At 39.2% G+C, this 23672-nt stretch overlaps 24 non-coding genes across 24 annotated transcripts; all 24 read right to left on the bottom strand.

The window, feature by feature from the left end:
• Positions 1–118: 118 nt before the first annotated feature.
• Positions 119–334, bottom strand: LOC145863118 (small nucleolar RNA U3). Its single transcript, XR_014382443.1, has one exon. It is a non-coding gene; the product is annotated as a small nucleolar RNA U3 (small nucleolar RNA).
• A 797-nt stretch (positions 335–1131) lies between these two features.
• LOC145863099 (small nucleolar RNA U3) lies at positions 1132–1347 on the bottom strand. The gene has a single exon (XR_014382425.1). It is a non-coding gene; the product is annotated as a small nucleolar RNA U3 (small nucleolar RNA).
• Positions 1348–2144: 797 nt separating this feature from the next.
• Positions 2145–2360, bottom strand: LOC145863117 (small nucleolar RNA U3). Its single transcript, XR_014382442.1, has one exon. It is a non-coding gene; the product is annotated as a small nucleolar RNA U3 (small nucleolar RNA).
• Positions 2361–3156: 796 nt separating this feature from the next.
• LOC145863088 (small nucleolar RNA U3) lies at positions 3157–3372 on the bottom strand. Its single transcript, XR_014382414.1, has one exon. It is a non-coding gene; the product is annotated as a small nucleolar RNA U3 (small nucleolar RNA).
• Positions 3373–4170: 798 nt separating this feature from the next.
• Positions 4171–4386, bottom strand: LOC145863097 (small nucleolar RNA U3). Its single transcript, XR_014382423.1, has one exon. It is a non-coding gene; the product is annotated as a small nucleolar RNA U3 (small nucleolar RNA).
• A 797-nt stretch (positions 4387–5183) lies between these two features.
• On the bottom strand, positions 5184–5399 carry LOC145863089 (small nucleolar RNA U3). Its single transcript, XR_014382415.1, has one exon. It is a non-coding gene; the product is annotated as a small nucleolar RNA U3 (small nucleolar RNA).
• A 796-nt stretch (positions 5400–6195) lies between these two features.
• On the bottom strand, positions 6196–6411 carry LOC145863136 (small nucleolar RNA U3). The gene has a single exon (XR_014382458.1). It is a non-coding gene; the product is annotated as a small nucleolar RNA U3 (small nucleolar RNA).
• A 796-nt stretch (positions 6412–7207) lies between these two features.
• On the bottom strand, positions 7208–7423 carry LOC123730003 (small nucleolar RNA U3). Its single transcript, XR_006761696.2, has one exon. It is a non-coding gene; the product is annotated as a small nucleolar RNA U3 (small nucleolar RNA).
• A 796-nt stretch (positions 7424–8219) lies between these two features.
• On the bottom strand, positions 8220–8435 carry LOC145863135 (small nucleolar RNA U3). The gene has a single exon (XR_014382457.1). It is a non-coding gene; the product is annotated as a small nucleolar RNA U3 (small nucleolar RNA).
• A 796-nt stretch (positions 8436–9231) lies between these two features.
• LOC145863122 (small nucleolar RNA U3) lies at positions 9232–9447 on the bottom strand. The gene has a single exon (XR_014382447.1). It is a non-coding gene; the product is annotated as a small nucleolar RNA U3 (small nucleolar RNA).
• Positions 9448–10243: 796 nt separating this feature from the next.
• LOC123730001 (small nucleolar RNA U3) lies at positions 10244–10459 on the bottom strand. The gene has a single exon (XR_006761694.2). It is a non-coding gene; the product is annotated as a small nucleolar RNA U3 (small nucleolar RNA).
• A 796-nt stretch (positions 10460–11255) lies between these two features.
• LOC123729931 (small nucleolar RNA U3) lies at positions 11256–11471 on the bottom strand. Its single transcript, XR_006761630.2, has one exon. It is a non-coding gene; the product is annotated as a small nucleolar RNA U3 (small nucleolar RNA).
• A 796-nt stretch (positions 11472–12267) lies between these two features.
• On the bottom strand, positions 12268–12483 carry LOC145863142 (small nucleolar RNA U3). Its single transcript, XR_014382464.1, has one exon. It is a non-coding gene; the product is annotated as a small nucleolar RNA U3 (small nucleolar RNA).
• Positions 12484–13280: 797 nt separating this feature from the next.
• LOC145863141 (small nucleolar RNA U3) lies at positions 13281–13496 on the bottom strand. Its single transcript, XR_014382463.1, has one exon. It is a non-coding gene; the product is annotated as a small nucleolar RNA U3 (small nucleolar RNA).
• A 797-nt stretch (positions 13497–14293) lies between these two features.
• LOC145863114 (small nucleolar RNA U3) lies at positions 14294–14509 on the bottom strand. The gene has a single exon (XR_014382439.1). It is a non-coding gene; the product is annotated as a small nucleolar RNA U3 (small nucleolar RNA).
• Positions 14510–15305: 796 nt separating this feature from the next.
• On the bottom strand, positions 15306–15521 carry LOC123730016 (small nucleolar RNA U3). The gene has a single exon (XR_006761709.2). It is a non-coding gene; the product is annotated as a small nucleolar RNA U3 (small nucleolar RNA).
• Positions 15522–16318: 797 nt separating this feature from the next.
• On the bottom strand, positions 16319–16534 carry LOC145863115 (small nucleolar RNA U3). Its single transcript, XR_014382440.1, has one exon. It is a non-coding gene; the product is annotated as a small nucleolar RNA U3 (small nucleolar RNA).
• Positions 16535–17330: 796 nt separating this feature from the next.
• Positions 17331–17546, bottom strand: LOC123730002 (small nucleolar RNA U3). Its single transcript, XR_006761695.2, has one exon. It is a non-coding gene; the product is annotated as a small nucleolar RNA U3 (small nucleolar RNA).
• Positions 17547–18342: 796 nt separating this feature from the next.
• Positions 18343–18558, bottom strand: LOC145863140 (small nucleolar RNA U3). Its single transcript, XR_014382462.1, has one exon. It is a non-coding gene; the product is annotated as a small nucleolar RNA U3 (small nucleolar RNA).
• A 797-nt stretch (positions 18559–19355) lies between these two features.
• Positions 19356–19571, bottom strand: LOC145863091 (small nucleolar RNA U3). The gene has a single exon (XR_014382417.1). It is a non-coding gene; the product is annotated as a small nucleolar RNA U3 (small nucleolar RNA).
• Positions 19572–20368: 797 nt separating this feature from the next.
• Positions 20369–20584, bottom strand: LOC145863139 (small nucleolar RNA U3). The gene has a single exon (XR_014382461.1). It is a non-coding gene; the product is annotated as a small nucleolar RNA U3 (small nucleolar RNA).
• Positions 20585–21381: 797 nt separating this feature from the next.
• LOC145863090 (small nucleolar RNA U3) lies at positions 21382–21597 on the bottom strand. The gene has a single exon (XR_014382416.1). It is a non-coding gene; the product is annotated as a small nucleolar RNA U3 (small nucleolar RNA).
• A 797-nt stretch (positions 21598–22394) lies between these two features.
• Positions 22395–22610, bottom strand: LOC123730017 (small nucleolar RNA U3). The gene has a single exon (XR_006761710.2). It is a non-coding gene; the product is annotated as a small nucleolar RNA U3 (small nucleolar RNA).
• Positions 22611–23407: 797 nt separating this feature from the next.
• LOC145863109 (small nucleolar RNA U3) lies at positions 23408–23623 on the bottom strand. The gene has a single exon (XR_014382435.1). It is a non-coding gene; the product is annotated as a small nucleolar RNA U3 (small nucleolar RNA).
• Between the last annotated feature and the right edge of the window lie 49 nt (positions 23624–23672).

Here is a 23672-nt window from a genome sequence, read left to right as displayed (position 1 = left end):
AAATCAGAAAACTGAAAAGATTTTTGCTGGGGTATCAGGACTGATTCAATAGGATTTATTTTATTAACGATGAGGATTTGGGAGACATTTCAGTAAGTTTTATTGTACAGGGTGAACATCCACTCAGAACATATTCCCTTCATCCATGATCATTGAAGAACAAGGAAAGATCATCAAAGGTGGAAGAAACATGAGCAAAGTCATTTCTAGCCACCAGATTCATGTTCTGAACGGGAATATCTTGAATCGTCATCATGGATAGCGAGACCTACCACTTTAGACACACATTTCTCAAGTAACGAATTATAGAAATGATTCCTGAAAGTATAGTCTTGGTGTATAAGTAGTTGTGATCAAGGTGGAGCATCTTGAAAAGAGCATTTGCACCAGCGGATTGTGTTGCATTCTCAGCATCAACAGTTGTTGCAATCAAATGATGTTAATTATGGAGAATTGCTAGGTTCCACAAATGAGAAAGATGGTCAGCGATGCTGGTTGCCAACAGGTAAAATATGACCTAATGTTGGTGGACATCCATCCATATTTCAAAGCAAGTTATTTTTGTGGAATTCTACCCCCTTTTCAACATTGTCAGTTTTAGCTATAGACGTATGGGTTGTACCATCAGATCTGTCTTTGTCTTCCGCATCCAGTGGTACCAAGAGTTAGTCTGTGTGATTAACGGGGGCTGAGATAGAGCTGTGTTTGTGAGACAAAGACATATCTCATTGGGGCCCAGGTCCGGGTCTTTTTTTTACAAAAACATCTGTAGAGTCAGAATGGTTTGAATTACAAACCCCTAAAAGCTATCTATGAAAAGCTGAGACTCTAACGAACATGCACATGTGACATGATTAGCTCTATGACGCTCCCAAGCTACACAAGAGTTGTTAGAAGTTATGGGGTTATTCTATGTAGAAGATCAAAGGAAGGTCAAAGGTTGTCCTGAAAGGAAAATGGTAAAACACCTCATTGTGAAGCTAAATATAAGGGCTGGACATGGAGATATATGAAAGTCAGAAAACTGAAAAGATTTTTGCTGATGTATCAGGACTGATTCAATAGGATTTATTTTATTAACGATGAGGATTCTGGAGACATTTCAGTAAGTTTTATTGTACAGGGTGAACATCCACTCAGAACATATTCCCTTCATCCATGATCATTGAAGAACAAGGAAAGATCATCAAAGGTGAAAGAAACATGAGCAAAGTCATTTCTAGCCACCAGATTCATGTTCTGAACGGGAATATCTTGAATCGCCATCATGGATAGCGAGACCTACCACTTTAGACACACATTTCTCAAGTAACGAACTATAGAAATGATCCCTGAAAGTATAGTCTTGGTGTATAAGTAGTTGTGATCAAGGTGGAGCATCTTGAAAAGAGCATTTGCACCAGCGGTTTGTGTTGCATTCTCAGCATCAACAGTTGTTGCAATCAAATGATGTTAATTATGGAGAATTGCTAGGTTCCACAAATGAGAAAGATGGTCAGCGATGCTGGTTGCCAACAGGTAAAATATGACCTAATGTTGGTGGACATCCATCCATATTTCAAAGCAAGTTATTTTTGTGGAATTCTACCCCCTTTTCAACATTGTCAGTTTTAGCTATAGACGTATGGGTTGTACCATCAGATCTGTCTTTGTCTTCCGCATCCAGTGGTACCAAGAGTTAGTCTGTGTGATTAACGGGGGCTGAGATAGAGCTGTGTTTGGGAGACAAAGACATATCTCAAAGGGGCCCAGGTCCGGGTCTTTTTTTTACAAAAACATCTGTAGAGTCAGAATGGTTTGAATTACAAACCCCTAAAAGCTATCTATGAAAAGCTGAGACTCTAACGAACATGCACATGTGACATGATTAGCTCTATGACGCTCCCAAGCTACACAAGAGTTGTTAGAAGTTATGGGGTTATTCTATGTAGAAGATCAAAGGAAGGTCAAAGGTTGTCCTGAAAGGAAAATGGTAAAACACCTCATTGTGAAGCTAAATATAAGGCCTGGACATGGAGATAAATGAAAATCAGAAAACTGAAAAGATTTTTGCTGGGGTATCAGGACTGATTCAATAGGATTTATTTTATTAACGATGAGGATTTGGGAGACATTTCAGTAAGTTTTATTGTACAGGGTGAACATCCACTCAGAACATATTCCCTTCATCCATGATCATTGAAGAACAAGGAAAGATCATCAAAGGTGGAAGAAACATGAGCAAAGTCATTTCTAGCCACCAGATTCATGTTCTGAACGGGAATATCTTGAATCGTCATCATGGATAGCGAGACCTACCACTTTAGACACACATTTCTCAAGTAACGAATTATAGAAATGATTCCTGAAAGTATAGTCTTGGTGTATAAGTAGTTGTGATCAAGGTGGAGCATCTTGAAAAGAGCATTTGCACCAGCGGATTGTGTTGCATTCTCAGCATCAACAGTTGTTGCAATCAAATTATGTTAATTATGGAGAATTGCTAGGTTCCACAAATGAGAAAGATGGTCAGCGATGCTGGTTGCCAACAGGTAAAATATGACCTAATGTTGGTGGACATCCATCCATATTTCAAAGCAAGTTATTTTTGTGGAATTCTACCCCCTTTTCAACATTGTCAGTTTTAGCTATAGACGTATGGGTTGTACCATCAGATCTGTCTTTGTCTTCCGCATCCAGTGGTACCAAGAGTTAGTCTGTGTGATTAACGGGGGCTGAGATAGAGCTGTGTTTGGGAGACAAAGACATATCTCAAAGGGGCCCAGGTCCGGGTCTTTTTTTTACAAAAACATCTGTAGAGTCAGAATGGTTTGAATTACAAACCCCTAAAAGCTATCTATGAAAAGCTGAGACTCTAACGAACATGCACATGTGACATGAATAGCTCTATGACGCTCTCAAGCTACACAAGCGTTGTTAGAAGTTATGGGGTTATTCTATGTAGAAGATCAAAGGAAGGTCAAAGGTTGTCCTGAAAGGAAAATGGTAAACACCTCATTGTGAAGCTAAATATAAGGCCTGGACATGGAGATAAATGAAAATCAGAAAACTGAAAAGATTTTTGCTGGGGTATCAGGACTGATTCAATAGGATTTCTTTTATTAAATATGAGGATTTGGGAGACATTTCAGTAAGTTTTATTGTACAGGGTGAACATCCACTCAGAACATATTCCCTTCATCCATGTTCATTGAAGAACAAGGAAAGATCATCAAAGGTGGAAGAAACATGAGCAAAGTCATATCTAGCCACCAGATTCATGCTCTGAACGGGAATATCTTGAATCGTCATCATGGATAGCGAGACCTACCACTTTAGACACACATTTCTCAAGTAACGAACTATAGAAATTATCCCTGAAAGTATAGTCTTGGTGTATAAGTAGTTGTGATCAAGGTGGAGCATCTTGAAAAGAGCATTTGCACCAGCGGTTTGTGTTGCATTCTCAGCATCAACAGTTGTTGCAATCAAATTATGTTAATTATGGAGAATTGCTAGGTTCCACAAATGAGAAAGATGGTCAGCGATGCTGGTTGCCAACAGGTAAAATATGACCTAATGTTGGTGGACATCCATCCATATTTCAAAGCAAGTTATTTTTGTGGAATTCTACCCCCTTTTCAACATTGTCAGTTTTAGCTATAGACGTATGGGTTGTACCATCAGATCTGTTTTTGTCTTCCGCATCCAGTGGTACCAAGAGTTAGTCTGTGTGATTAACGGGGGCTGAGATAGAGCTGTGTTTGTGAGACAAAGACATATCTCAAAGGGGCCCAGGTCCGGGTCTTTTTTTTTACAAAAACATCTGTAGAGTCAGAATGGTTTGAATTACAAACCCCTAAAAGCTATCTATGAAAAGCTGAGACTCTAACGAACATGCACATGTGACATGATTAGCTCTATGACGCTCCCAAGCTACACAAGAGTTGTTAGAAGTTATGGGGTTATTCTATGTAGAAGATCAAAGGAAGGTCAAAGGTTGTCCTGAAAGGAAAATGGTAAAACACCTCATTGTGAAGCTAAATATAAGGCCTGGACATGGAGATAAATGAAAATCAGAAAACTGAAAAGATTTTTGCTGGGGTATCAGGACTGATTCAATAGGATTTATTTTATTAACGATGAGGATTTGGAAGACATTTCAGTAAGTTTTATTGTACAGGGTGAACATCCACTCAGAACATATTCCCTTCATCCATGATCATTGAAGAACAAGGAAAGATCATCAAAGGTGAAAGAAACATGAGCAAAGTCATTTCTAGCCACCAGATTCATGTTCTGAACGGGAATATCTTGAATCACCATCATGGATAGCGAGACCTACCACTTTAGACACACATTTCTCAAGTAACGAACTATAGAAATGATCCCTGAAAGTATAGTCTTGGTGTATAAGTAGTTGTGATCAAGGTGGAGCATCTTGAAAAGAGCATTTGCACCAGCGGTTTGTGTTGCATTCTCAGCATCAACAGTTGTTGCAATCAAATGATGTTAATTATGGATAATTTCTAGGTTCCACAAATGAGAAAGATGGTCAGCGATGCTGGTTGCCAACAGGTAAAATATGACCTAATGTTGGTGGACATCCATCCATATTTCAAAGCAAGTTATTTTTGTGGAATTCTACCCCCTTTTCAACATTGTCAGTTTTAGCTATAGACGTATGGGTTGTACCATCAGATCTGTCTTTGTCTTCCGCATCCAGTGGTACCAAGAGTTAGTCTGTGTGATTAACGGGGGCTGAGATAGAGCTGTGTTTGGGAGACAAAGACATATCTCAAAGGGGCCCAGGTCCGGGTCTTTTTTTTACAAAAACTTCTGTAGAGTCAGAATGGTTTGAATTACAAACCCCTAAAAGCTATCTATGAAAAGCTGAGACTCTAACGAACATGCACATGTGACATGATTAGCTCTATGACTCTCCCAAGCTACACAAGAGTTGTTAGAAGTTATGGGGTTATTCTATGTAGAAGATCAAAGGAAGGTCAAAGGTTGTCCTGAAAGGAAAATGGTAAAACACCTTATTGTGAAGCTAAATATAAGGGCTGGACATGGAGATAAATGAAAGTCAGAAAACTGAAAAGATTTTTGCTGGGGTATCAGGACTGATTCAATAGGATTTATTTTATTAACGATGAGGATTTGGGAGACATTTCAGTAAGTTTTATTGTACATGGTTAACATCCACTCAGAACATATTCCCTTCATCCATGCTCATTGAAGAACAAGGAAAGATCATCAAAGGTGGAAGAAACATGAGCAAAGTCATATCTAGCCACCAGATTTATGCTCTGAACGGGAATATCTTGAATCGTCATCATGGATAGCAAGACCTACCACTTTAGACACACATTTCTCAAGTAACGAACTATAGAAATGATCCCTGAAAGTATAGTCTTGGTGTATAAGTAGTTGTGATCAAGGTGGAGCATCTTGAAAAGAGCATTTGCACCAGCAGTTTGTGTTGCATTCTCAGCATCAACAGTTGTTGCAATCAAATTATGTTAATTATGGAGAATTACTAGGTTCCACAAATGAGAAAGATGATCAGCGATGCTAGTTGCCAAAAGGTAAAATATGAGCTAATGTTGGTGGACATCCATCCATATTTCAAAGCAAGTTATTTTTGTGGAATTCTACCCCCTTTTCAACATTGTCTGTTTTAGCTATAGACGTATGGGTTGTACCATCAGATCTGTCTTTGTCTTCCGCATCCAGTGGTACCAAGAGTTAGTCTGTGTGATTAACGGGGGCTGAGATAGAGCTGTGTTTGTGAGACAAAGACGTATCTCAAAGAGGCCCAGGTCCGGGTCTTTTTTTACAAAAACATCTGTAGAGTCAGAATGGTTTGAATTACAAACCCCTAAAAGCTATCTATGAAAAGCTGAGACTCTAACGAACATGCACATGTGACATGATTAGCTCTATGACTCTCCCAAGCTACACAAGAGTTGTTAGAAGTTATGGGGTTATTCTATGTAGAAGATCAAAGGAAGGTCAAAGGTTGTCCTGAAAGGAAAATGGTAAAACACCTTATTGTGAAGCTAAATATAAGGGCTGGACATGGAGATAAATGAAAGTCAGAAAACTGAAAAGATTTTTGCTGGGGTATCAGGACTGATTCAATAGGATTTATTTTATTAACGATGAGGATTTGGGAGACAATTCAGTAAGTTTTATTGTACATGGTTAACATCCACTCAGAACATATTCCCTTCATCCATGTTCATTGACGAACAAGGAAAGATCATCAAAGGTGGAAGAAACATGAGCAAAGTCATATCTAGCCACCAGATTCATGCTCTGAACGGGAATATCTTGAATCGTCATCATGGATAGCGAGACCTACCACTTTAGACACACATTTCTCAAGTAACGAACTATAGAAATGATCCCTGAAAGTATAGTCTTGGTGTATAAGTAGTTGTGATCAAGGTGGAGCATCTTGAAAAGAGCATTTGCACCAGCAGTTTGTGTTGCATTCTCAGCATCAACAGTTGTTGCAATCAAATTATGTTAATTATGGAGAATTACTAGGTTCCACAAATGAGAAAGATGGTCAGCGATGCTAGTTGCCAACAGGTAAAATATGAGCTAATGTTGGTGGACATCCATCCATATTTCAAAGCAAGTTATTTTTGTGGAATTCTACCCCCTTTTCAACATTGTCTGTTTTAGCTATAGACGTATGGGTTGTACCATCAGATCTGTCTTTGTCTTCCGCATCCAGTGGTACCAAGAGTTAGTCTGTGTGATTAACGGTGGCTGAGATAGAGCTGTGTTTGTGAGACAAAGACGTATCTCAAAGAGGCCCAGGTCCGGGTCTTTTTTTACAAAAACATCTGTAGAGTCAGAATGGTTTGAATTACAAACCCCTAAAAGCTATCTATGAAAAGCTGAGACTCTAACGAACATGCACATGTGACATGATTAGCTCTATGACTCTCCCAAGCTACACAAGAGTTGTTAGAAGTTATGGGGTTATTCTATGTAGAAGATCAAAGGAAGGTCAAAGGTTGTCATGAAAGGAAAATGGTAAAACACCTCATTGTGAAGCTAAATATAAGGCCTGGACATGGAGATAAATGAAAATCAGAAAACTGAAAAGATTTTTGCTGGGGTATCAGGACTGATTCAATAGGATTTATTTTATTAACGATGAGGATTTGGGAGACATTTCAGTAAGTTTTATTGTACATGGTTAACATCCACTCAGAACATATTCCCTTCATCCATGCTCATTGAAGAACAAGGAAAGATCATCAAAGGTGGAAGAAACATGAGCAAAGTCATATCTAGCCACCAGATTTATGCTCTGAACGGGAATATCTTGAATCGTCATCATGGATAGCAAGACCTACCACTTTAGACACACATTTCTCAAGTAACGAACTATAGAAATGATCCCTGAAAGTATAGTCTTGGTGTATAAGTAGTTGTGATCAAGGTGGAGCATCTTGAAAAGAGCATTTGCACCAGCAGTTTGTGTTGCATTCTCAGCATCAACAGTTGTTGCAATCAAATTATGTTAATTATGGAGAATTACTAGGTTCCACAAATGAGAAAGATGGTCAGCGATGCTAGTTGCCAACAGGTAAAATATGAGCTAATGTTGGTGGACATCCATCCATATTTCAAAGCAAGTTATTTTTGTGGAATTCTACCCCCTTTTCAACATTGTCTGTTTTAGCTATAGACGTATGGGTTGTACCATCAGATCTGTCTTTGTCTTCCGCATCCAGTGGTACCAAGAGTTAGTCTGTGTGATTAACGGGGGCTGAGATAGAGCTGTGTTTGTGAGACAAAGACGTATCTCAAAGAGGCCCAGGTCCGGGTCTTTTTTTACAAAAACATCTGTAGAGTCAGAATGGTTTGAATTACAAACCCCTAAAAGCTATCTATGAAAAGCTGAGACTCTAACGAACATGCACATGTGACATGATTAGCTCTATGACTCTCCCAAGCTACACAAGAGTTGTTAGAAGTTATGGGGTTATTCTATGTAGAAGATCAAAGGAAGGTCAAAGGTTGTCCTGAAAGGAAAATGGTAAAACACCTTATTGTGAAGCTAAATATAAGGGCTGGACATGGAGATAAATGAAAGTCAGAAAACTGAAAAGATTTTTGCTGGGGTATCAGGACTGATTCAATAGGATTTATTTTATTAACGATGAGGATTTGGGAGACAATTCAGTAAGTTTTATTGTACATGGTTAACATCCACTCAGAACATATTCCCTTCATCCATGTTCATTGACGAACAAGGAAAGATCATCAAAGGTGGAAGAAACATGAGCAAAGTCATATCTAGCCACCAGATTCATGCTCTGAACGGGAATATCTTGAATCGTCATCATGGATAGCGAGACCTACCACTTTAGACACACATTTCTCAAGTAACGAACTATAGAAATGATCCCTGAAAGTATAGTCTTGGTGTATAAGTAGTTGTGATCAAGGTGGAGCATCTTGAAAAGAGCATTTGCACCAGCAGTTTGTGTTGCATTCTCAGCATCAACAGTTGTTGCAATCAAATGATGTTAATTATGGAGAATTACTAGGTTCCACAAATGAGAAAGATGGTCAGCGATGCTAGTTGCCAACAGGTAAAATATGAGCTAATGTTGGTGGACATCCATCCATATTTCAAAGCAAGTTATTCTTGTGGAATTCTACCCCCTTTTCAACATTGTCTGTTTTAGCTATAGACGTATGGGTTGTACCATCAGATCTGTCTTTGTCTTCCGCATCCAGTGGTACCAAGAGTTAGTCTGTGTGATTAACGGGGGCTGAGATAGAGCTGTGTTTGTGAGACAAAGACGTATCTCAAAGAGGCCCAGGTCCGGGTCTTTTTTTACAAAAACATCTGTAGAGTCAGAATGGTTTGAATTACAAACCCCTAAAAGCTATCTATGAAAAGCTGAGACTCTAACGAACATGCACATGTGACATGATTAGCTCTATGACTCTCCCAAGCTACACAAGAGTTGTTAGAAGTTATGGGGTTATTCTATGTAGAAGATCAAAGGAAGGTCAAAGGTTGTCCTGAAAGGAAAATGGTAAAACACCTGATTGTGAAGCTAAATATAAGGCCTGGACATGGAGATAAATGAAAATCAGAAAACTGAAAAGATTTTTGCTGGGGTATCAGGACTGATTCAATAGGATTTCTTTTATTAACGATGAGGATTTGGGAGACATTTCAGTAAGCTTTATTGTACAGGGTGAACATCCACTCAGAACATATTCCCTTCATCCATGTTCATTGAAGAACAAGGAAAGATCATCAAAGGTGGAAGAAACATGAGCAAAGTCATATCTAGCCACCAGATTCATGCTCTGAACGGGAATATCTTGTATCGTCATCATGGATAGCGAGACCTATCACTTTAGACACACATTTCTCAAGTAACGAACTATAGAAATGATCCCTGAAAGTATAGTCTTGGTGTATAAGTAGTTGTGATCAAGGTGGAGCATCTTGAAAAGAGCATTTGCACCAGCGGTTTGTGTTGCATTCTCAGCATCAACAGTTGTTGCAATCAAATGATGTTAATTATGGAGAATTGCTAGGTTCCACAAATGAGAAAGATGGTCAGCGATGCTGGTTGCCAACAGGTAAAATGTGAGCTAATGTTGGTGGACATCCATCCATATTTCAAAGCAAGTTATTTTTGTGGAATTCTACCCCCTTTTCAACATTGTCTGTTTTAGCTATAGACGTATGGGTTGTACCATCAGATCTGTCTTTGTCTTCCGCATCCAGTGGTACCAAGAGTTAGTCTGTGTGATTAACGGGGGCTGAGATAGAGCTGTGTTTGTGAGAGAAAGATGTATCTCAAAGGGGCCCAGGTCTGGGTCTTTTTTTACAAAAACATCTGTAGAGTCAGAATGGTTTGAATTACAAACCCCTAAAAGCTATCTATGAAAAGCTGAGACTCTAACGAACATGCACATGTGACATGATTAGCTCTATGACTCTCCCAAGCTACACAAGAGTTGTTAGAAGTTATGGGGTTATTCTATGTAGAAGATCAAAGGAAGGTCAAAGGTTGTCCTGAAAGGAAAATGGTAAAACACCTTATTGTGAAGCTAAATATAAGGGCTGGACATGGAGATAAATGAAAGTCAGAAAACTGAAAAGATTTTTGCTGGGGTATCAGGACTGATTCAATAGGATTTATTTTATTAACGATGAGGATTTGGGAGACATTTCAGTAAGTTTTATTGTACATGGTTAACATCCACTCAGAACATATTCCCTTCATCCATGTTCATTGACGAACAAGGAAAGATCATCAAAGGTGGAAGAAACATGAGCAAAGTCATATCTAGCCACCAGATTCATGCTCTGAACGGGAAAATCTTGAATCGTCATCATGGATAGAGAGACCTACCACTTTAGACACACATTTCTCAAGTAACGAACTATAGAAATGATCCCTGAAAGTATAGTCTTGGTGTATAAGTAGTTGTGATCAAGGTGGAGCATCTTGAAAAGAGCATTTGCACCAGCGGTTTGTGTTGCATTCTCAGCATCAACAGTTGTTGCAATCAAATTATGTTAATTATGGAGAATTGCTAGGTTCCACAAATGAGAAAGATGGTCAGCGATGCTGGTTGCCAACAGGTAAAATATGACCTAATGTTGGTGGACATCCATCCATATTTCAAAGCAAGTTATTTTTGTGGAATTCTACCCCCTTTTCAACATTGTCTGTTTTAGCTATAGACGTATGGGTTGTACCATCAGATCTGTCTTTGTCTTCCGCATCCAGTGGTACCAAGAGTTAGTCTGTGTGATTAACGGGGGCTGAGATAGAGCTGTGTTTGTGAGACAAAGACGTATCTCAAAGAGGCCCAGGTCCGGGTCTTTTTTTACAAAAACATCTGTAGAGTCAGAATGGTTTGAATTACAAACCCCTAAAAGCTATCTATGAAAAGCTGAGACTCTAACGAACATGCACATGTGACATGATTAGCTCTATGACGCTCCCAAGCTACACAAGAGTTGTTAGAAGTTATGGGGTTATTCTATGTAGAAGATCAAAGGAAGGTCAAAGGTTGTCCTGAAAGGAAAATGGTAAAACACCTCATTGTGAAGCTAAATATAAGGGCTGGACATGGAGATAAATGAAAGTCAGAAAACTGAAAAGATTTTTGCTGGGGTATCAGGACTGATTCAATAGGATTTATTTTACTAACGATAAGGATTTGGGAGACATTTCAGTAAGTTTTATTGTACATGGTTAACATCCACTCAGAACATATTCCCTTCATCCATGTTCATTGACGAACAAGGAAAGATCATCAAAGGTGGAAGAAACATGAGCAAAGTCATATCTAGCCACCAGATTCATGCTCTGAACGGGAATATCTTGAATCGTCATCATGGATAGCGAGACCTACCACTTTAGACACACATTTCTCAAGTAACGAACTATAGAAATGATCCCTGAAAGTATAGTCTTGGTGTATAAGTAGTTGTGATCAAGGTGGAGCATCTTGAAAAGAGCATTTGCACCAGCGGTTTGTGTTGCATTCTCAGCATCAACAGTTGTTGCAATCAAATTATGTTAATTATGGAGAATTGCTAGGTTCCACAAATGAGAAAGATGGTCAGCGATGCTGGTTGCCAACAGGTAAAATATGAGCTAATGTTGGTGGACATCCATCCATATTTCAAAGCAAGTTATTTTTGTGGAATTCTACCCCCTTTTCAACATTGTCTGTTTTAGCTATAGACGTATGGGTTGTACCATCAGATCTGTCTTTGTCTTCCGCATCCAGTGGTACCAAGAGTTAGTCTGTGTGATTAACGGGGGCTGAGATAGAGCTGTGTTTGTGAGACAAAGACGTATCTCAAAGGGGCCCAGGTCCGGGTCTTTTTTTACAAAAACATCTGTAGAGTCAGAATGGTTTGAATAACAAACCCCTAAAAGCTATCTATGAAAAGCTGAGACTCTAACGAACATGCACATGTGACATGATTAGGTCTATGACTCTCCCAAGCTACACAAGAGTTGTTAGAAGTTATGGGGTTATTCTATGTAGAAGATCAAAGGAAGGTCAAAGGTTGTCCTGAAAGGAAAATGGTAAAACACCTGATTGTGAAGCTAAATATAAGGCCTGGACATGGAGATAAATGAAAATCAGAAAACTGAAAAGATTTTTGCTGGGGTATCAGGACTGATTCAATAGGATTTCTTTTATTAACGATGAGGATTTGGGAGACATTTCAGTAAGCTTTATTGTACAGGGTGAACATCCACTCAGAACATATTCCCTTCATCCATGTTCATTGAAGAACAAGGAAAGATCATCAAAGGTGGAAGAAACATGAGCAAAGTCATATCTAGCCACCAGATTCATGCTCTGAACGGGAATATCTTGTATCGTCATCATGGATAGCGAGACCTATCACTTTAGGCACACATTTCTCAAGTAACGAACTATAGAAATGATCCCTGAAAGTATAGTCTTGGTGTATAAGTAGTTGTGATCAAGGTGGAGCATCTTGAAAAGAGCATTTGCACCAGCGGTTTGTGTTGCATTCTCAGCATCAACAGTTGTTGCAATCAAATTATGTTAAGTATGGAGAATTGCTAGGTTCCACAAATGAGAAAGATGGTCAGCGATGCTGGTTGCCAACAGGTAAAATATGACCTAATGTTGGTGGACATCCATCCATATTTCAAAGCAAGTTATTTTTGTGGAATTCTACCCCCTTTTCAACATTGTCAGTTTTAGCTATAGACGTATGGGTTGTACCATCAGATCTGTCTTTGTCTTCCGCATCCAGTGGTACCAAGAGTTAGTCTGTGCGATTAATGGGGGCTGAGATAGAGCTGTGTTTGTGAGACAAAGACATATCTCAAAGGGGCCCAGGTCCGGGTCTTTTTTTTACAAAAACATCTGTAGAGTCAGAATGGTTTGAATTACAAACCCCCAAAAGCTATCTATGAAAAGCTGAGACTCTAACGAACATGCACATGTGACATGATTAGCTCTATGACTCTCCCAAGCTACACAAGAGTTGTTAGAAGTTATGGGGTTATTCTATGTAGAAGATCAAAGGAAGGTCAAAGGTTGTCCTGAAAGGAAAATGGTAAAACACCTGATTGTGAAGCTAAATATAAGGCCTGGACATGGAGATAAATGAAAATCAGAAAACTGAAAAGATTTTTGCTGGGGTATCAGGACTGATTCAATAGGATTTCTTTTATTAACGATGAGGATTTGGGAGACATTTCAGTAAGCTTTATTGTACAGGGTGAACATCCACTCAGAACATATTCCCTTCATCCATGTTCATTGAAGAACAAGGAAAGATCATCAAAGGTGGAAGAAACATGAGCAAAGTCATATCTAGCCACCAGATTCATGCTCTGAACGGGAATATCTTGTATCGTCATCATGGATAGCGAGACCTATCACTTTAGGCACACATTTCTCAAGTAACGAACTATAGAAATGATCCCTGAAAGTATAGTCTTGGTGTATAAGTAGTTGTGATCAAGGTGGAGCATCTTGAAAAGAGCATTTGCACCAGCGGTTTGTGTTGCATTCTCAGCATCAACAGTTGTTGCAATCAAATTATGTTAAGTATGGAGAATTGCTAGGTTCCACAAATGAGAAAGATGGTCAGCGATGCTGGTTGCCAACAGGTAAAATATGACCTAATGTTGGTGGACATCCATCCATATTTCAAAGCAAGTTATTTTTGTGGAATTCTACCCCCTTTTCAACATTGTCAGTTTTAGCTATAGACGTATGGGTTGTACCATCAGATCTGTCTTTGTCTTCCGCATCCAGTGGTACCAAGAGTTAGTCTGTGCGATTAATGGGGGCTGAGATAGAGCTGTGTTTGTGAGACAAAGACATATCTCAAAGGGGCCCAGGTCCGGGTCTTTTTTTTACAAAAACATCTGTAGAGTCAGAATGGTTTGAATTACAAACCCCCAAAAGCTATCTATGAAAAGCTGAGACTCTAACGAACATGCACATGTGACATGATTAGCTCTATGACTCTCCCAAGCTACACAAGAGTTGTTAGAAGTTATGGGGTTATTCTATGTAGAAGATCAAAGGAAGGTCAAAGGTTGTCCTGAAAGGAAAATGGTAAAACACCTGATTGTGAAGCTAAATATAAGGCCTGGACATGGAGATAAATGAAAATCAGAAAACTGAAAAGATTTTTGCTGGGGTATCAGGACTGATTCAATAGGATTTCTTTTATTAACGATGAGGATTTGGGAGACATTTCAGTAAGCTTTATTGTACAGGGTGAACATCCACTCAGAACATATTCCCTTCATCCATGTTCATTGAAGAACAAGGAAAGATCATCAAAGGTGGAAGAAACATGAGCAAAGTCATATCTAGCCACCAGATTCATGCTCTGAACGGGAATATCTTGTATCGTCATCATGGATAGCGAGACCTATCACTTTAGACACACATTTCTCAAGTAACGAACTATAGAAATGATCCCTGAAAGTATAGTCTTGGTGTATAAGTAGTTGTGATCAAGGTGGAGCATCTTGAAAAGAGCATTTGCACCAGCGGTTTGTGTTGCATTCTCAGCATCAACAGTTGTTGCAATCAAATGATGTTAATTATGGAGAATTGCTAGGTTCCACAAATGAGAAAGATGGTCAGCGATGCTGGTTGCCAACAGGTAAAATGTGAGCTAATGTTGGTGGACATCCATCCATATTTCAAAGCAAGTTATTTTTGTGGAATTCTACCCCCTTTTCAACATTGTCTGTTTTAGCTATAGACGTATGGGTTGTACCATCAGATCTGTCTTTGTCTTCCGCATCCAGTGGTACCAAGAGTTAGTCTGTGTGATTAACGGGGGCTGAGATAGAGCTGTGTTTGTGAGAGAAAGATGTATCTCAAAGGGGCCCAGGTCTGGGTCTTTTTTTACAAAAACATCTGTAGAGTCAGAATGGTTTGAATTACAAACCCCTAAAAGCTATCTATGAAAAGCTGAGACTCTAACGAACATGCACATGTGACATGATTAGCTCTATGACTCTCCCAAGCTACACAAGAGTTGTTAGAAGTTATGGGGTTATTCTATGTAGAAGATCAAAGGAAGGTCAAAGGTTGTCCTGAAAGGAAAATGGTAAAACACCTTATTGTGAAGCTAAATATAAGGGCTGGACATGGAGATAAATGAAAGTCAGAAAACTGAAAAGATTTTTGCTGGGGTATCAGGACTGATTCAATAGGATTTATTTTATTAACGATGAGGATTTGGGAGACATTTCAGTAAGTTTTATTGTACATGGTTAACATCCACTCAGAACATATTCCCTTCATCCATGTTCATTGACGAACAAGGAAAGATCATCAAAGGTGGAAGAAACATGAGCAAAGTCATATCTAGCCACCAGATTCATGCTCTGAACGGGAAAATCTTGAATCGTCATCATGGATAGAGAGACCTACCACTTTAGACACACATTTCTCAAGTAACGAACTATAGAAATGATCCCTGAAAGTATAGTCTTGGTGTATAAGTAGTTGTGATCAAGGTGGAGCATCTTGAAAAGAGCATTTGCACCAGCGGTTTGTGTTGCATTCTCAGCATCAACAGTTGTTGCAATCAAATTATGTTAATTATGGAGAATTGCTAGGTTCCACAAATGAGAAAGATGGTCAGCGATGCTGGTTGCCAACAGGTAAAATATGACCTAATGTTGGTGGACATCCATCCATATTTCAAAGCAAGTTATTTTTGTGGAATTCTACCCCCTTTTCAACATTGTCTGTTTTAGCTATAGACGTATGGGTTGTACCATCAGATCTGTCTTTGTCTTCCGCATCCAGTGGTACCAAGAGTTAGTCTGTGTGATTAACGGGGGCTGAGATAGAGCTGTGTTTGTGAGACAAAGACATATCTCAAAGGGGCCCAGGTCCGGGTCTTTTTTTTACAAAAACATCTGTAGAGTCAGAATGGTTTGAATTACAAACCCCTAAAAGCTATCTATGAAAAGCTGAGACTCTAACGAACATGCACATGTGACATGATTAGGTCTATGACTCTCCCAAGCTACACAAGAGTTGTTAGAAGTTATGGGGTTATTCTATGTAGAATATCAAAGGAAGGTCAAAGGTTGTCCTGAAAGGAAAATGGTAAAACACCTCATTGTGAAGCTAAATATAAGGCCTGGACATGGAGATAAATGAAAATCAGAAAACTGAAAAGATTTTTGCTGGGGTATCAGGACTGATTCAATAGGATTTATTTTATTAACGATGAGGATTTGGGAGACATTTCAGTAAGTTTTATTGTACATGGTTAACATCCACTCAGAACATATTCCCTTCATCCATGCTCATTGAAGAACAAGGAAAGATCATCAAAGGTGGAAGAAACATGAGCAAAGTCATACCTAGCCACCAGATTTATGCTCTGAACGGGAATATCTTGAATCGTCATCATGGATAGCAAGACCTACCACTTTAGACACACATTTCTCAAGTAACGAACTATAGAAATGATCCCTGAAAGCATAGTCTTGGTGTATAAGTAGTTGTGATCAAGGTGGAGCATCTTGAAAAGAGCATTTGCACCAGCGGTTTGTGTTGCATTCTCAGCATCAACAGTTGTTGCAATCAAATTATGTTAATTATGGAGAATTACTAGGTTCCACAAATGAGAAAGATGGTCAGCGATGCTAGTTGCCAACAGGTAAAATATGAGCTAATGTTGGTGGACATCCATCCATATTTCAAAGCAAGTTATTTTTGTGGAATTCTACCCCCTTTTCAACATTGTCTGTTTTAGCTATAGACGTATGGGTTGTACCATCAGATCTGTCTTTGTCTTCCGCATCCAGTGGTACCAAGAGTTAGTCTGTGTGATTAACGGGGGCTGAGATAGAGCTGTGTTTGTGAGACAAAGACGTATCTCAAAGAGGCCCAGGTCCGGGTCTTTTTTTACAAAAACATCTGTAGAGTCAGAATGGTTTGAATTACAAACCCCTAAAAGCTATCTATGAAAAGCTGAGACTCTAACGAACATGCACATGTGACATGATTAGCTCTATGACGCTCCCAAGCTACACAAGAGTTGTTAGAAGTTATGGGGTTATTCTATGTAGAAGATCAAAGGAAGGTCAAAGGTTGTCCTGAAAGGAAAATGGTAAAACACCTCATTGTGAAGCTAAATATAAGGGCTGGACATGGAGATAAATGAAAGTCAGAAAACTGAAAAGATTTTTGCTGGGGTATCAGGACTGATTCAATAGGATTTATTTTATTAACGATGAGGATTTGGGAGACATTTCAGTAAGTTTTATTGTACATGGTTAACATCCACTCAGAACGTATTCCCTTCATCCATGTTCATTGAAGAACAAGGAAAGATCATCAAAGGTGGAAGAAACATGAGCAAAGTCATATCTAGCCACCAGATTCATGCTCTGAACGGGAATATCTTGAATCGTCATCATGGATAGCGAGACCTACCACTTTAGACACACATTTCTCAAGTAACGAACTATAGAAATGATCCCTGAAAGTATAGTCTTGGTGTATAAGTAGTTGTGATCAAGGTGGAGCATCTTGAAAAGAGCATTTGCACCAGCGGTTTGTGTTGCATTCTCAGCATCAACAGTTGTTGCAATCAAATGATGTTAATTATGGAGAATTGCTAGGTTCCACAAATGAGAAAGATGGTCAGCGATGCTGGTTGCCAACAGGTAAAATATGACCTAATGTTGGTGGACATCCATCCATATTTCAAAGCAAGTTATTTTTGTGGAATTCTACCCCCTTTTCAACATTGTCTGTTTTAGCTATAGACGTATGGGTTGTACCATCAGATCTGTCTTTGTCTTCCGCATCCAGTGGTACCAAGAGTTAGTCTGTGTGATTAACGGGGGCTGAGATAGAGCTGTGTTTGTGAGACAAAGACGTATCTCAAAGGGGCCCAGGTCCGGGTCTTTTTTTACAAAAACATCTGTAGAGTCAGAATGGTTTGAATAACAAACCCCTAAAAGCTATCTATGAAAAGCTGAGACTCTAACGAACATGCACATGTGACATGATTAGGTCTATGACTCTCCCAAGCTACACAAGAGTTGTTAGAAGTTATGGGGTTATTCTATGTAGAAGATCAAAGGAAGGTCAAAGGTTGTCCTGAAAGGAAAATGGTAAAACACCTGATTGTGAAGCTAAATATAAGGCCTGGACATGGAGATAAATGAAAATCAGTAAACTGAAAAGATTTTTGCTGGGGTATCAGGACTGATTCAATAGGATTTCTTTTATTAACGATGAGGATTTGGGAGACATTTCAGTAAGCTTTATTGTACAGGGTGAACATCCACTCAGAACATATTCCCTTCATCCATGTTCATTGAAGAACAAGGAAAGATCATCAAAGGTGGAAGAAACATGAGCAAAGTCATATCTAGCCACCAGATTCATGCTCTGAACGGGAATATCTTGTATCGTCATCATGGATAGCGAGACCTATCACTTTAGGCACACATTTCTCAAGTAACGAACTATAGAAATGATCCCTGAAAGTATAGTCTTGGTGTATAAGTAGTTGTGATCAAGGTGGAGCATCTTGAAAAGAGCATTTGCACCAGCGGTTTGTGTTGCATTCTCAGCATCAACAGTTGTTGCAATCAAATTATGTTAAGTATGGAGAATTGCTAGGTTCCACAAATGAGAAAGATGGTCAGCGATGCTGGTTGCCAACAGGTAAAATATGACCTAATGTTGGTGGACATCCATCCATATTTCAAAGCAAGTTATTTTTGTGGAATTCTACCCCCTTTTCAACATTGTCAGTTTTAGCTATAGACGTATGGGTTGTACCATCAGATCTGTCTTTGTCTTCCGCATCCAGTGGTACCAAGAGTTAGTCTGTGCGATTAATGGGGGCTGAGATAGAGCTGTGTTTGTGAGACAAAGACATATCTCAAAGGGGCCCAGGTCCGGGTCTTTTTTTTACAAAAACATCTGTAGAGTCAGAATGGTTTGAATTACAAACCCCCAAAAGCTATCTATGAAAAGCTGAGACTCTAACGAACATGCACATGTGACATGATTAGCTCTATGACTCTCCCAAGCTACACAAGAGTTGTTAGAAGTTATGGGGTTATTCTATGTAGAAGATCAAAGGAAGGTCAAAGGTTGTCCTGAAAGGAAAATGGTAAAACACCTCATTGTGAAGCTAAATATAAGGGCTGGACATGGAGATAAATGAAAGTCAGAAAACTGAAAAGATTTTTGCTGAGGTATCAGGACTGATTCAATAGGATTTATTTTATTAACGATGAGGATTCTGGAGACATTTCAGTAAGTTTTATTGTACAGGGTTAACATCCACTCAGAACATATTCCCTTCATCCATGTTCATTGAAGAACAAGGAAAGATCATCAAAGGTGGAAGAACCATGAGCAAAGTCATATCTAGCCACCAGATTCATGCTCTGAACGGGAATATCTTGAATCGTCATCATGGATAGCGAGACCTACCACTTTAGACACACATTTCTCAAGTAACGAACTATAGAAATGATCGCTGAAAGTATAGTCTTGGTGTATTAGTAGTTGTGATCAAGGTGGAGCATCTTGAAAAGAGCATTTGCACCAGCGGTTTGTGTTGCATTCTCAGCATCAACAGTTGTTGCAATCAAATGATGTTAATTATGGAGAATTGCTAGGTTCCACAAATGAGAAAGATGGTCAGCGATGCTGGTTGCCAACAGGTAAAATGTGAGCTAATGTTGGTGGACATCCATCCATATTTCAAAGCAAGTTATTTTTGTGGAATTCTACCCCCTTTTCAACATTGTCTGTTTTAGCTATAGACGTATGGGTTGTACCATCAGATCTGTCTTTGTCTTCCGCATCCAGTGGTACCAAGAGTTAGTCTGTGTGATTAACGGGGGCTGAGATAGAGCTGTGTTTGTGAGAGAAAGATGTATCTCAAAGGGGCCCAGGTCCGGGTCTTTTGTTTACAAAAACATCTGTAGAGTCAGAATGGTTTGAATAACAAACCCCTAAAAGCTATCTATGAAAAGCTGAGACTCTAACGAACATGCACATGTGACATGATTAGGTCTATGACTCTCCCAAGCTACACAAGAGTTGTTAGAAGTTATGGGGTTATTCTATGTAGAAGATCAAAGGAAGGTCAAAGGTTGTCCTGAAAGGAAAATGGTAAAACACCTGATTGTGAAGCTAAATATAAGGCCTGGACATGGAGATAAATGAAAATCAGTAAACTGAAAAGATTTTTGCTGGGGTATCAGGACTGATTCAATAGGATTTCTTTTATTAACGATGAGGATTTGGGAGACATTTCAGTAAGCTTTATTGTACAGGGTGAACATCCACTCAGAACATATTCCCTTCATCCATGTTCATTGAAGAACAAGGAAAGATCATCAAAGGTGGAAGAAACATGAGCAAAGTCATATCTAGCCACCAGATTCATGCTCTGAACGGGAATATCTTGTATCGTCATCATGGATAGCGAGACCTATCACTTTAGGCACACATTTCTCAAGTAACGAACTATAGAAATGATCCCTGAAAGTATAGTCTTGGTGTATAAGTAGTTGTGATCAAGGTGGAGCATCTTGAAAAGAGCATTTGCACCAGCGGTTTGTGTTGCATTCTCAGCATCAACAGTTGTTGCAATCAAATTATGTTAAGTATGGAGAATTGCTAGGTTCCACAAATGAGAAAGATGGTCAGCGATGCTGGTTGCCAACAGGTAAAATATGACCTAATGTTGGTGGACATCCATCCATATTTCAAAGCAAGTTATTTTTGTGGAATTCTACCCCCTTTTCAACATTGTCAGTTTTAGCTATAGACGTATGGGTTGTACCATCAGATCTGTCTTTGTCTTCCGCATCCAGTGGTACCAAGAGTTAGTCTGTGCGATTAATGGGGGCTGAGATAGAGCTGTGTTTGTGAGACAAAGACATATCTCAAAGGGGCCCAGGTCCGGGTCTTTTTTTTACAAAAACATCTGTAGAGTCAGAATGGTTTGAATTACAAACCCCCAAAAGCTATCTATGAAAAGCTGAGACTCTAACGAACATGCACATGTGACATGATTAGCTCTATGACTCTCCCAAGCTACACAAGAGTTGTTAGAAGTTATGGGGTTATTCTATGTAGAAGATCAAAGGAAGGTCAAAGGTTGTCCTGAAAGGAAAATGGTAAAACACCTCATTGTGAAGCTAAATATAAGGGCTGGACATGGAGATAAATGAAAGTCAGAAAACTGAAAAGATTTTTGCTGAGGTATCAGGACTGATTCAATAGGATTTATTTTATTAACGATGAGGATTCTGGAGACATTTCAGTAAGTTTTATTGTACAGGGTTAACATCCACTCAGAACATATTCCCTTCATCCATGTTCATTGAAGAACAAGGAAAGATCATCAAAGGTGGAAGAACCATGAGCAAAGTCATATCTAGCCACCAGATTCATGCTCTGAACGGGAATATCTTGAATCGTCATCATGGATAGCGAGACCTACCACTTTAGACACACATTTCTCAAGTAACGAACTATAGAAATGATCGCTGAAAGTATAGTCTTGGTGTATTAGTAGTTGTGATCAAGGTGGAGCATCTTGAAAAGAGCATTTGCACCAGCGGTTTGTGTTGCATTCTCAGCATCAACAGTTGTTGCAATCAAATGATGTTAATTATGGAGAATTGCTAGGTTCCACAAATGAGAAAGATGGTCAGCGATGCTGGTTGCCAACAGGTAAAATGTGAGCTAATGTTGGTGGACATCCATCCATATTTCAAAGCAAGTTATTTTTGTGGAATTCTACCCCCTTTTCAACATTGTCTGTTTTAGCTATAGACGTATGGGTTGTACCATCAGATCTGTCTTTGTCTTCCGCATCCAGTGGTACCAAGAGTTAGTCTGTGTGATTAACGGGGGCTGAGATAGAGCTGTGTTTGTGAGAGAAAGATGTATCTCAAAGGGGCCCAGGTCCGGGTCTTTTGTTTACAAAAACATCTGTAGAGTCAGAATGGTTTGAATTACAAACCCCTAAAAGCTATCTATGAAAAGCTGAGACTCTAACGAACATGCACATGTGACATGATTAGCTCTATGACTCTCCCAAGCTACACAAGAGTTGTTAGAAGTTATGGGGTTATTCTATGTAGAAGATCAAAGGAAGGTCAAAGGTTGTCCTGAAAGGAAAATGGTAAAACACCTGATTGTGAAGCTAAATATAAGGCCTGGACATGGAGATAAATGAAAATCAGAAAACTGAAAAGATTTTTGCTGGGGTATCAGGACTGATTCAATAGGATTTATTTTACTAACGATAAGGATTTGGGAGACATTTCAGTAAGTTTTATTGTACATGGTTAACATCCACTCAGAACATATTCCCTTCATCCATGTTCATTGACGAACAAGGAAAGATCATCAAAGGTGGAAGAAACATGAGCAAAGTCATATCTAGCCACCAGATTCATGCTCTGAACGGGAAAATCTTGAATCGTCATCATGGATAGAGAGACCTACCACTTTAGACACACATTTCTCAAGTAACGAACTATAGAAATGATCCCTGAAAGTATAGTCTTGGTGTATAAGTAGTTGTGATCAAGGTGGAGCATCTTGAAAAGAGCATTTGCACCAGCGGTTTGTGTTGCATTCTCAGCATCAACAGTTGTTGCAATCAAATTATGTTAATTATGGAGAATTGCTAGGTTCCACAAATGAGAAAGATGGTCAGCGATGCTGGTTGCCAACAGGTAAAATATGACCTAATGTTGGTGGACATCCATCCATATTTCAAAGCAAGTTATTTTTGTGGAATTCTACCCCCTTTTCAACATTGTCAGTTTTAGCTATAGACGTATGGGTTGTACCATCAGATCTGTCTTTGTCTTCCGCATCCAGTGGTACCAAGAGTTAGTCTGTGTGATTAATGGGGGCTGAGATAGAGCTGTGTTTGTGAGACAAAGACATATCTCAAAGGGGCCCAGGTCCGGGTCTTTTTTTTACAAAAACATCTGTAGAGTCAGAATGGTTTGAATTACAAACCCCCAAAAGCTATCTATGAAAAGCTGAGACTCTAACGAACATGCACATGTGACATGATTAGCTCTATGACTCTCCCAAGCTACACAAGAGTTGTTAGAAGTTATGGGGTTATTCTATGTAGAAGATCAAAGGAAGGTCAAAGGTTGTCCTGAAAGGAAAATGGTAAAACACCTCATTGTGAAGCTAAATATAAGGGCTGGACATGGAGATAAATGAAAGTCAGAAAACTGAAAAGATTTTTGCTGAGGTATCAGGACTGATTCAATAGGATTTATTTTATTAACGATGAGGATTCTGGAGACATTTCAGTAAGTTTTATTGTACAGGGTTAACATCCACTCAGAACATATTCCCTTCATCCATGGTCATTGAAGAACAAGGAAAGATCATCAAAGGTGGAAGAACCATGAGCAAAGTCATATCTAGCCACCAGATTCATGCTCTGAACGGGAATATCTTGAATCGTCATCATGGATAGCGAGACCTACCACTTTAGACACACATTTCTCAAGTAACGAACTATAGAAATGATCGCTGAAAGTATAGTCTTGGTGTATAAGTAGTTGTGATCAAGGTGGAGCATCTTGAAAAGAGCATTT

Source organism: Salmo salar, chromosome 23 (assembly GCF_965601325.2).
Source record: "Salmo salar chromosome 23, fSalSal1, whole genome shotgun sequence".
NCBI classification, from domain to species: domain Eukaryota; kingdom Metazoa; phylum Chordata; class Actinopteri; order Salmoniformes; family Salmonidae; genus Salmo; species Salmo salar.
This window is presented reverse-complemented; position numbering and strand designations above follow the sequence as displayed.